This window comes from Cajanus cajan, chromosome 10 (assembly GCF_000230855.2).
Source record: "Cajanus cajan strain Asha chromosome 10, NIPB_CcT2T_4, whole genome shotgun sequence".
In the NCBI taxonomy this organism is placed as follows: Eukaryota; Viridiplantae; Streptophyta; class Magnoliopsida; order Fabales; family Fabaceae; genus Cajanus; species Cajanus cajan.
The window spans coordinates 17,029,696-17,042,148 of record NC_138526.1 but is presented as its reverse complement, the minus strand read 5'-3'; the positions used below and the strand labels follow the sequence as shown (position 1 = coordinate 17,042,148).

General features: G+C 29.1%; 1 long non-coding RNA gene across 1 annotated transcript; it reads left to right on the top strand.

The window, feature by feature from the left end:
- Nucleotides 1-6,067: 6,067 nt before the first annotated feature.
- On the top strand, nt 6,068-8,579 carry LOC145952925 (uncharacterized). Its single transcript, XR_014430422.1, has 3 exons — nt 6,068-6,983; nt 7,428-7,486; nt 7,623-8,579. It is a non-coding gene; the product is annotated as an uncharacterized LOC145952925 (long non-coding RNA).
- The last annotated feature ends 3,874 nt before the right edge of the window (nt 8,580-12,453 follow it).

Sequence of the window (12,453 nt, the reverse complement as noted above, 5' to 3'; positions counted from 1 at the left end):
AAAAATGCATATAAAGAAAAGAAGTCTTTTCATTAAAAAAATAATAAAAATTAAAGGATCAAAAAATATTTCTTAGGGGTAAAATAAATATTTTTTAAGTTATATAATTTTGCTCAATTAATTAAATGTACATTTTTTAACAAACATTGTAGGGTGTTAATAATACCATCCTTACACGTAACTGATTTTCGGATCCAACTCTGTTACCAAAGACCACATTCTTAAAGGATTTTCTAATGTCTTTCCCCTCAAAATAAAATATTGGTGACGATTTCATAAAAAAAAATATTTTTACATCATTTTTGTCATGATTTCGATTGCGACAAATATGACCATAATCCAACTTACTGCATGGGTTATGTTTAAGGTAGTATTTGAAAAAGTTTATATTGAACTTTCTAAATTTATAAAATTAGCTTATAAATTATTACTTAATATAAATCTTTTCAAATTATCTTACGCTAAGTATTGTATATGAGATTATGTGGTGCGAAAATAAAACAAATATATGGATGGTATTCTAGTGTGTAAAATTTCTTTTTTTGGTAATACATAGCTAAAAGGTAAAAAGCGAAAGAAGAGGAAACAGAAACTAAACTCTCCTAAACAAAACACCTGAACTATCTTCTTGAAGCAACGACCGCAACCTCACAGGGATGTCATCAATGATTACCAACTCGCTTCCATAATTTGGACCCCACTTGGAAAGAAAATTTGTGCATTGGTTGCCTTTGCATAAGGAGTGCATGTGACCCAACACAAATCTTTTATCTTCACGACTAACACCGCATGCCTGTGAAAAGGTTCACTTGACCCCAAAGCTAAGTTGACAGCATGAAGGGAATCAGACATGCATATCACGTTCTTGAAGTTTCTTTGCTAAGCAATCATTAATCCCTTCTAAATAGCTCTCAATTCTGCATGAAGACTATCCGTAATTCCCGCATCACCATAGAAACCACATTGCCATCTCCTAGAACTATCCCTATGTAATCCCCTATATCTTACTGGACTAGGAGAACCCAACGCACTCCCATTTACGTGAATCACAACCTGGGCCAAACTGGGAAGGATATACAAGGTACCCATCTTTCCTCCTGGTTCACGACCAACTAATGAAAACTCCTCAAGATTAGACCATATAGTCCCCAAGTACATGAAGCAATCACATGCGTTGGGATCATTTTATTTTTAAACAAAAGTGAGTTCCTTGCCAACCAAATCTCCCATAATACCACTAGTCCTAGTACACCATGTACAATATACTAATTGTATCTCTTAACCAACTAGATTTTGCCAAAGTGGCTCTTGTCACCGAAGCCGTGATACTAGGGATGGCAAATATACTCGTACCTGCGGGTAATATCCGAACCCGTCCCGACTTTGACGGGGAATACCCGGTTTGACCGGGTACAAGTACGGGTAAAGCCCGATACTTTAAATCGGGTACCGGTACGGGTACGGGTATGTACTTACCCACCCCGTACCCGTCCCCGTCCCATTTTTAATTTAATGCTCACTTTTAATATTTAATTATATTAAAGAATTTTAATATTTTTTTATGTGTGATTATTTATTATAATATGAGATAGAGAAATAACTTAATTATAATTATAATATAATAAAAAAATAATTTAAAAATATCATATTTTTTTATAAAAAATAAAAAATAAAAAATTTGACGTGTACGGGTACGGGTACGGGTATACCCGATACCCGACGAAGACGTGAATGAGGATGAAAATCACATACCCGACAGGTACGGCACTACAACAAATATGATTTTTAGTGACTAAAATAAAGTGACCAAAGTAAAACTTGTCACTAATAATATATTTTTTGTGACTAAATTTTAATTCGTCACTAGTATTATTTATAATAGTGACAAAAAATAAGTCATCACTACAATTCTAATAATAGTGACCAAAATATGTTTGTCACAAAAAAATTTGACACTAATGTTTACAAAGTTTATGTTTTATTTTAAAATCGTCACTAATAAATTTTACTAAACATACAAAATATATTAGTGACAAAAAAAATGACCTTATCATAAGTATTATAATCCATGTTTAGTGATTATAATATTAAAGTTATCATTTATTTTTAATTATAGACAAATTATTCATTATTCATCATTTAAAATTTGAAGTATTTGTATCTATTAATTCTTATATATTAAATACGAATCTTTATATGAGAGTGTTTCACGGGCTTTTATTATCTAATTTAGTTTTATTAATCATAATTATTTATGAATTAAATATTAATATTTTAAAATAAATTATTAATAAATGAAAATAAATGATTTGTTACAATACAAATTATTTATCATAATTCTAAGATATTATTTATATATTTAAAAATATTATATAATTTATTATAAATTTTAATCAACTCATATATATTAAACATGAACCTCTAGAATATTTTAAAGATTTCTCTTCGACCAGAGAGTTTTTATGCATTATTTTAACTTCTTATCTAATTCAATTTGTATTTATTCTAATAATTTATGAATTAAATTTTAATATTTTTAAAATAAATTATCAATAAATAAAATAATATTGTGATATAATATAAATTATTTATCAAATTTTAAATATAATTTATATATATTATATAATTTATTTATTATAAAATTTAGTGCATATAATAAGTATTTAACATGTGCATTACACATGCCAAAATACTAGTTATAATTAATTATAAATATTTAATATTAGTGTATTAGTAAATTATTAAAATCAAATCCGAGTAGTTAGTTTGACATGAGAAATATTTGGTGGCAAATCTTTCAACACTAAAAAACAACTAATCTTAAAAGTGGTGGAAAAAAATTTGAATTGACTCCATTAATAAAATCAGAAAATTAAAGCATACGCAAAAATTTGTTTAAATTAGTATCTTTTCACTCATATTATCCCACAATCGCCTGAAAAATAATTTCACCAATTATTGATCTCTATACTCCTCTTTTATTCTATATTAGTGATGATGAAACACTTCGTAACTCTATAATAATTAAATAAAAATTAAATAAGCAACTAATGTTTGATGGCTCAATTGGTATTGTAGTTGATTTCTAAGCTTCAAGGTCTTAAGTTCAAGTTTTAGGATATATAAATATATTATTTTTTTAATCTTTTAATAATAAAAGGGTATAATAGTCTACTAGATGTGGAGACCAAATAATTACTTAAAGGGATATCCCCTTTATATATATACTAGTGGGATCGAGACACTTCGTGCCTCTATTAAAAACAAAATAAAAAAATATATTGATCTAATTGATGTTATGATTAATCTATTAATTTTAAGTTCTTAAATTTGATAAAAAAAAATATTTTTTTTCTATATTTTTTTTTTAAATAGAAGGATAGGATGATAAAAAAAATGTGGAAACCAACGTGGTTACTGAAAAAGGTATCGCTTTTATATATTAGTATATATATATATATATAATATTTTGACATATATTTAAAATATTTAATTTGATTATATATAAATGTTTATTATGAGTAATACAAAAAAAAATACAAGTTGAATAACAATGAATCAATTAACTATTTTAAAAAATATAAAATTAGAGTAAAATTTTGATCATGGTGAGAATCAAGTCCTGCACCTTTAGAAGGTTAAAATAAAAATAATTACTATTCGTAAGATATTTTATATTAATATTATATATTTACTAATTAAACATATAATTTAATGTGATAATTTATCCTAATATAAATAAAATATCAAAATAACTAATTAAGATATTAAATTTAATCTCAATATATCAAATAAGATCTGTTATCTTGTATAAAAATAATTTTAGAGGTTCTTTTGCAACGAAAGAATTTGAAGAAATTATTTTAACTTATTATATAATCTAGTTTTTATTTATCATAACTATTTGTGAATAAAATATTAATATTTTAACATAAATTATTAATAAATAAAAATATTTTTTTTTTATAATTTAAATTATTTATCATAAATATAAAATATAATTAATAAGTTTAAAAATATTTATCTATACAAATTTAAAATATAATTTATATATTTGAACTTAGTATTTATTTATATATATATATATATATATATATATAATTTATTATAAACTTTAACTATATGTAAGTTTATTAAAATATCCAAACAATACTAGATTAAGATTCATTAAAACTTCTTTTAAAAAACATAAAGATTTATTAAGACCTTACTAACCTTAAAAGTTAGTGTACCAAAGAATAAAATATTATTAATTTAATACTATATTTACACTTCACTACCTTAAAAAAATATTTAAAAATATTACATTAAAGACTAATTTAATTTGTGTAACTCTTATTATTTACTTTGGTTTATTATGATTGCAAAAAAAAAAATTATCTCTTGCACTTTTCATACAACCCTAACTAATACCACCTTAGTTTCAATTTTGTCCTTTTTTTTTCTTTCTTCACATTTTACTCTAAAATCTAAATTAATCTTACTCTTCCATTGTATTTTTTTTATATTTAATATTTTGTGATCTCATTGTTCTACTTTAGTATTTTAAACCTTTCACATTCTTTAACTAAGTATTCATTTCATGATTTTTTATTTTATTTTAATTTTTTAAGAAATAGTGAACCACAAAAAGTCTATTTTTACCCTATTTTATTATAATAAAAGTGTTAATTTAATTCGATCAACTCTAATTGATTTGAATTGATTCAATTTTTAATTTTTTAATTTTTAATTCAAATTGAAATAATCTAATACAATCATATTCAATTTGGTTTAGATCTAATCGCTGAATTTAATATTAAAGTAATAAAACAAAAATAAGAAATCACACTAGAAAAATTATAAAATATAGATTAAAGGCTTAAATATGTTTTTAGGCCCTCAAATTTAAGACAAATTTGTTTTTGGTCCTTCAAATTTAAAACTGTTATTTTTAGTCCTTGTAATTTTCAAAAATCTTGTTTTAGTCTCTTAGGTCACCAATAATATATTTGAAAGTGACTAATTAAGACAATTATGCAATATCAACCAAAATTTAATGTGATATTTTCACTAATAGGGACACGAATAGGTAGATTTTATGCAATAATGTTTGATAAATTTCTTAAAAAAATTTGAATATAAGGACTAAAATAATTTTTTTTGAAATTACAGAGACTAAAAACAACAATTTTAAATTTGAGGGATCAAAAACAGATTTACCCTAAATTTGAGGGACTAAAAACATATTTAAGCTTAGATTAAATTATACTTTTGGTCCTCCTATAATATCAAATATGCAATTTTGGTCCTCTATTTTTAAATTCATTATTTTATTCATTTGATTTTATAAAATTTATAGTTTTGGTCTTTTTATTGAATGTTCATTTGTTTTATCATTAAGATTGTAACGTTAATCATGATTTGATCTTAAATAGATAGCATAGCAATTGATATTAATAATATTCATGCTAAATTTCACTTTTAGTTCTAATTAGAACTAAAAGTACAATTTAGCTTAAATATTGATTATCATGTCATCTATATAATATTAGGTCACAATAAACATTATAATTTTAATGATTAATAGATGAAAATTTAATGAAGAGACCAAAATTGTGAATTTTATAAAATTGAGGACTAAAATTATGAATTTAAAAATAGAGAGAACAAAATTATAAATTTCATATTATAGAGAAATAAAAATAAAATTTAACCAAAAATATATTGTCATATCATTCAAGTCCAACAAATAAAACATCCAATACAAATCTATTTGTTAATATTATAAAATACCTCACTTAAATCATTTAACATTAAATTTTTTAAAATAACCATATCATTAAATGTAAAATTAAATTTATCACTTAAAAATGACATAATTACAGTAGTCAATAATAAAAAATGAGAGAACAAAATAATAATAATAATTGACTTTCATTTTATAAGTGAAATATAATAAAGGACTTTCATATTTGAATATATATTTATCTTTCACTAAAAGTTCAAACATCATAACTCAAACCAAAATTAATAATAAAAGTATAATAAAAATAATAGGATTTTTTAATCAAATGGATTGATATCATTCAATTTCTAAAATTGAAAATTCGACATACAAATCAAACTAATTGAATTTATACCTTTTTAATCTGATCTTAAAGATAAATTAAAAAAGTCTCTTAAAAAGTAAAAAAGTTATTATTGAACAAAACTCTTAAAAAGTAAAAACATCCCAGTTGAATAATGAGTTTAAAAAAATTATCTTTTAAGATATATATTCTTATTTATATAAATTTATTTATAAATTTAAATTTAATAAAATTTAATTATTAATATAACAATTATTATATAATTTATATATTTAAAATTATTTAAATATTGATATAAAATAAATAAATATTTTGTGTATTACACATATTAAAATATTAACTATTTTTTATTTTAATTTGAAATTTTATTTAATTAAAAATATATTTAGATTTATTAATAATTTTTTAAGCATGGTAAGTTGGTTTATTTATATATTATTCTATAACATATAATTTTAGACATATAATAATAATAATAATAATACATTTTTAATAAAAATAATACATATTGATATTACTATTAGTATCTTATGTTTTGTTTGAAATAGAAATTAATAAAAAGAAATTTGAAATCTTTCCCGCTTTCTAAGAATTTATCTTTCCGCCATTATGCATCCACGATCTTTTTATTCGTCTATTTTCTTGCCATATTTGATTTTCAGTTTTTATTTTCCATACGGTTATTGCTTTCTTCTCCAAAAAATTATGAATTTCCTTCTGCCTCATTGCTTCGAACCTTGACACTTTGGGCACCTCCCTCCAAATCCCTCTCTTGATTCCAAAAACATAGGTTTCGAATTGTCAAGAAAAAAAATTATAACTTCGCAATAATATTTTCCAGCAAGACATTTTAGAATCATCGTCAATGTTCGATATCTCACGGTACATTCTGAGTCTGCTTACACAAAAAAGGTATCTTATTTTTTTTCTTTTATGTCACTAGATTTGTGCTGGAACTTGGAAACAATATAGGAAAGATAATAAATTTTGATTTTTTAATTTGGATATTTGTTGTGGAAAGATTTTTTCCCCGTAATCTTAATTAAGTGTGTGGAACATTTTCAAGAGGGTTCTGGGCTTTTTATGTTATTATGAATTTATGTTGTTTTATTGTTTTATTTGGGTATGTAAATTCAATAATTTTTATCCTGTATTAGAATATTCTTGATTTTTCTTAATCTTGTTTTGTAAGTTACTTTAAAGCATTTACATTTAGATTTTGAGAAGCTTAATATCACAATTGAAGATTATTTCCATGAGTTGAATTTTGCATGAAAAATACTACTTCAAACATTATTTCAAATTGATGTTGTTTATAGAATAATGTTTATTACTACATCTATATAATTGATGTAGGTATGTTAACTAGCACGTGAGGATCAAAGATGTCTTCTTCGAACAGTTATGATTTTAAGGTATGTTGAGTTGTTTTTAATGTTCTTTTAAATATATGATTAAAATAAATATATTATCATGAAAATATACATTGTGATACTAAAATTTGGTAAAATGACTTCATTCTAATCCTAGTGAAACTTAAATTAATTGCAGGTGTCAAGGCTATTAACTAATGGGATTTATGGAGCCGCAACACAAGACTTCAAAAATTATGATGTAATCCATCTAGTGGGACTAAAAATTGGTGCCATCTCTTTGATTAACATATTCACAGACGTTACAAACAATATTAAGCAGCTCAGACTTGGAAGGAATGATGGAATGTTTTTGCTAACAAGCAAGTTTATGGCTATTCTTAGAAGAATACCCAATAATTTTCTTTTTTACATTTTCTCTTGTAATAATGACAAAGCATATTTATTGATTAGTTTTATTTACATTTTGTTAAAATAAATATTATGAGAAAATTTATAATATAATTATTTAAGCTATTTTTTTTGTGTATTTTGTTAATACATTTTTGTATAAATGAATGAATTATTGGGTATAAGTTTCAAATTTTGAATTGATATTGTAAGATTGATTTAATTTTGAAAAGGTATTATAATAGAGTAATTTGTATAGAAAAAGTAAAAAATTATAGATAAAATTTAAATCAATATCATAATTAGAAAATGAAATTAAAGACTAAAATAAAAAAATAACTATATTATTATTAATATTATTTTAAATAATAATAAAAATAATAATTACTAGTTGTGACAAGACACTTTGACACTAATGATAATATATTTATGATTTAAAACTCTTAATAGTGGCAATTAACTTATCACTATTCTATTGTATATTTGTGACAACTTGATTTTGTCACTATTACAAATAAATATTAGTGACAATAATTTTCTCACAATAAACACTAATATTTGTGACATTTGAAAAATCGTCACTAATTTAATAGTGACTCGCGTATTAGTGACGATTGGTGACAAACCAAAATATTGTCATAAAATGTTTCTAGTGACGAATTTTTAAGCTTTTAGTGACAAATGTAGTTATCACTAAAAATTAATTTTCTTGTAGTGCGGGTACGTGAACGGGGATGGGTTTGACTCGCGGGGATGGGGACAGGTATCATGAAACCCGTACCCGACCCGCCGCGTTGTCATCCCTGCGTGATACCCATATGAGCCCAAACAGCCATTGCTCTATTGCATTCAAAGAACAAGTGATATAAGTCTTCATAACTGGAGTGGTAGTTAAAACAAAACGTATCAGGGCCCACATGCCTAGCCCATAATAACTATTGAATGGGAATAATGCCATGCGCCAATTGCCATGCAAAGAACTTCAGCATTTTCGATGCCTATAACCTCCAAAGCCAAGTCCAAGACTCCCCCGAGGTCTGACTAGAACGAGCCAACAACCATCTATATCCTAATTTTGCAAAATAGACACTTGATAGCGAGTCCTTCCACACCACAACGTCAGGTAAGGAAGTGTGTAAAGATACGTGACTCGAGAGAATCTTATCACTTAACGTAGGCATTATTGGCGTGTAACGTTGTTGTAAGTGCCATTGCCCCTAAACAAAGACATCCCTCACCTTCAACACTACATCTTGAAAATGGACGTACGAGATAACTAATCATAAAGGAGAAGCGTCTACCCATCTGTCATACCAAAAGGAGACATCACCTTGTCCAAGTTGCAGATGAAAACCTTCCCAAAGAATTCTAAAGGCTTTAGATAAGGAGGACCAGAAAAAGGATCCTTTTACTTGTAAACACTCCTAAAGCGAGTCACTCGGATACTTGGCTTTAACTAGTTGCACCCATAACTTCCCTTCATTGTTATAGTACTCCCAAATTAGCTTCCCTAAGAGTGTCGTATTCTGAAGGAAAGCCACGCGGACACCCAATCCACCAAATTTACGTGGTTGCGTAATGACATCCCAAGTAGCCAAATGAAGCCCACATTGCATGCTTCCATTCCAAATAAACTGACGAACCATTTTGTCATAGGTATCACAAACATTTTAGGGTAGCCATTGGACCTGCATGGTGTAAGATGGTAGTGACGCTAATACTGAATTGGCAATTGTCACATGACCCGCCCTATTTAGGAATCTTCCCTTCCATGAAGCTAGACGAACTCGCACCTTGTTAATCACGTGTGAGAACATGTTTTTTGTGATCCTTCCCACAGGAAACCAAAAGCGTAGGTAAGGACCAAGATCGTCTAAGAAACCTATACTTGAAATAAGAGATAATTTTCGTTGACGACTAGGTGGGATGCCACCCGAGGCAAATGCCCTTGATTTGGTAGGATTAACACAACCCAAATGCTAAAGTGAACCTGTCAAGCTTGGAAATCATATGCCTGATATGTGCAGGCTTTCCTTGTATGAAAAACAAAACATCATCTGTGAAAAATAGATGTGATATTTTCAGCCCACCTTGACTGACTTGAAACGCACCCCACTCCCCATGTTGGATTGCCTGAGTGATCATTGCCCCTAATTTCTCCATACAAAGGACGAGTAAATAGGGAGAAATAGGGTCACCTTGTCGAAGCCCCCGCTTTGGGGAAAAAGCTGGTGTTTGCTTCCCATTCCAAAGAATAGTGATCGAAGGAGAAGACAACATATTTAGAATTAGCTGAATAATGTTTTGAGGAAAACCATACTCTAAAAGAACTTGTTGAATGAAGCCCTATTCAACCGTGTCATAAGCTTTAGCGATATCTAATTTAAGAATAACATCCCCTTTCTTTTTCTTTTTTTTTTCAATTTTTTCATAGAATGAACAACCTCTTAGAGTATTATTGCATTATCTGAAGTGCTTCGCCCTAGAATAAAACTACTCTGGAGAGGGATCACTATGTTCTGCAACCACAGTCGAAGTCTATTTACTAACACTCGCGATATTAGTTTATGAATAATGTTACATAAGCTAATAGGACGAAATTCCATAAGCCTTTTAGGGTCCTCCACTTTTGGAATGAGCGTGATGAGTATATTTGACAAAGAAGGATCAAAGGAACCATGCATGAACGCCTCTTGCACTACCTGAACTACTTTCTCCCCAATAATGTGCCAATACGTTTTGTAGAAAGTTGCCTAGAAGCCATCCAATCTCGTTGCTTTAAAAGAGGCCATAGTCTTCAAAACTATAAACACTTCTTCACTAGAAGGGAGTCCTCCTAACATGGTAACAACTTCAGAAGGGAACCTTGGCAAGCTAGGGGCTATAACAGGGTCAATATTACCATTACTTTTCCTAATGATATGCTTGAAAAAATCCACTGTGGCTGTTTGGAGTTGATCTTCATTTGTGCACCATTCGCCCAGAGTTAGAAATAACCCATAAATGTGACTTTTCTTTTTGTGAATCATTGTTTGGATGTGAAAAAATTGAGTATTTTTATTACCCAACCTAGCCCAATTCTCTCTCAATTTTTGTAACCACAAAGTCTCTTCTTAGAAGAGGGTAAGTTCGTACTCCTGAAGTAACTGGAGGTAAAGATGTAAGAGTGTTGGAGGGAATTAACCCTTTTTAACGAACGTTCGATCCCACGAATACGACGATCCAAGATAGTTTTACGTGTGAAAATGTTGCCAAAAATCTCCCTGTTGAACACCACCGAATCCTCACGAACATTAGCTAAAGCTTGAGCTAGACTACCATGCCCACCATGCCATGTTGTACGAACCACCTCCGTGTATGCCTTATGTGTTCACCATGCAGCTTCAAAACAAAACGATCGAACACCATAGTGTCGTTATAACCCCCACAATGTAGAAGGAGCGAGTTTTGACCAGAATGACGACGAGGGAGAACTTCCACAACAACCTCTGCGAAACGCATGCGCCATTCCACATCACTCACTGCCTTGCGCAACTGCTTATGTATGTGGCCACATTGCCCAACTACTCTATGCCATGTAAAATGACCTCCAATCTAATTAAGAGATAATAAAATACATTCATCCAACATATTACTAAACTTAGATGCTGTATTAGGATAGAAGGTGCCTCCCCTCTAATCCACTGCATGTAGAATTTCGTTGAAGTCTCCAACAATTGACCAAGGTTCCAAAAAACGTGCTCGAAGCTCACACAAAGCCTCCCAGCACCATGTCCTAACCGTGGGTATGGGACTAACATAGATCCCAGAGCAAATCCAACTAAGTGAGCCTCTACAGACTTTTGAAGAGATGATTTGAGGTTGTGAATCAATAAGCGTAAACCCGACACCCGAAGTGTTGCTCTAAAGCACCCAGATTCCTCCAATGTGTCCCCGTGTTTCTTGAATCTCTATTTTTGAATAGCCCATACTCTCCCACAAGCGCTTCACCAAAGAAAATTGGGTATGTACCTCGAAAAGAAAGACGAGCTCGAGATTGTGTTTGCACAAAGTATCCTTGAGGTGAGTGAGGTTTCGTTTCCTAGCCACCCCACTAACATTCCATGCGAAAATTTTGATATCATTGGCTCCCATAACAACAAATATTATAAGGACCAAAACACAATATCCCTAGGTTATGCTCTCAATGACCATTAGGTACCTTGTCACAAACAAGAGTCTCTTCCACCATATCCTTCTCTTCTTCATCCACTGTTAGATCCATGTCAGCTTGACCCTGAGGAGAATTGAGAGGGCTTTTGCCAACATCAGGCAGTTGGGATTCGTCAAAATACAACATGTGAGGCCCACCAATGGCTTAGACCGGTAGTGATGTTTTTAAAACAGGAGACGTTACTGGTGTTGTTACAAAAGGATCTAAATGCATACTCGGACCTGGGGCAGGAACCAAACGTTTATACATGATACGTGTGCTATCATGCAACGTAGCCTTATCAATTTTAGTGGGCCCCAAAGACCCTTGGGAATTGGAGGGAGGAATATCTTGTCTTATTGCCCCTGCCACAATGTCACGTGGAGATCTTAAAGGGGCGTGACGTGGATGTTTGTTAGATTTGTCC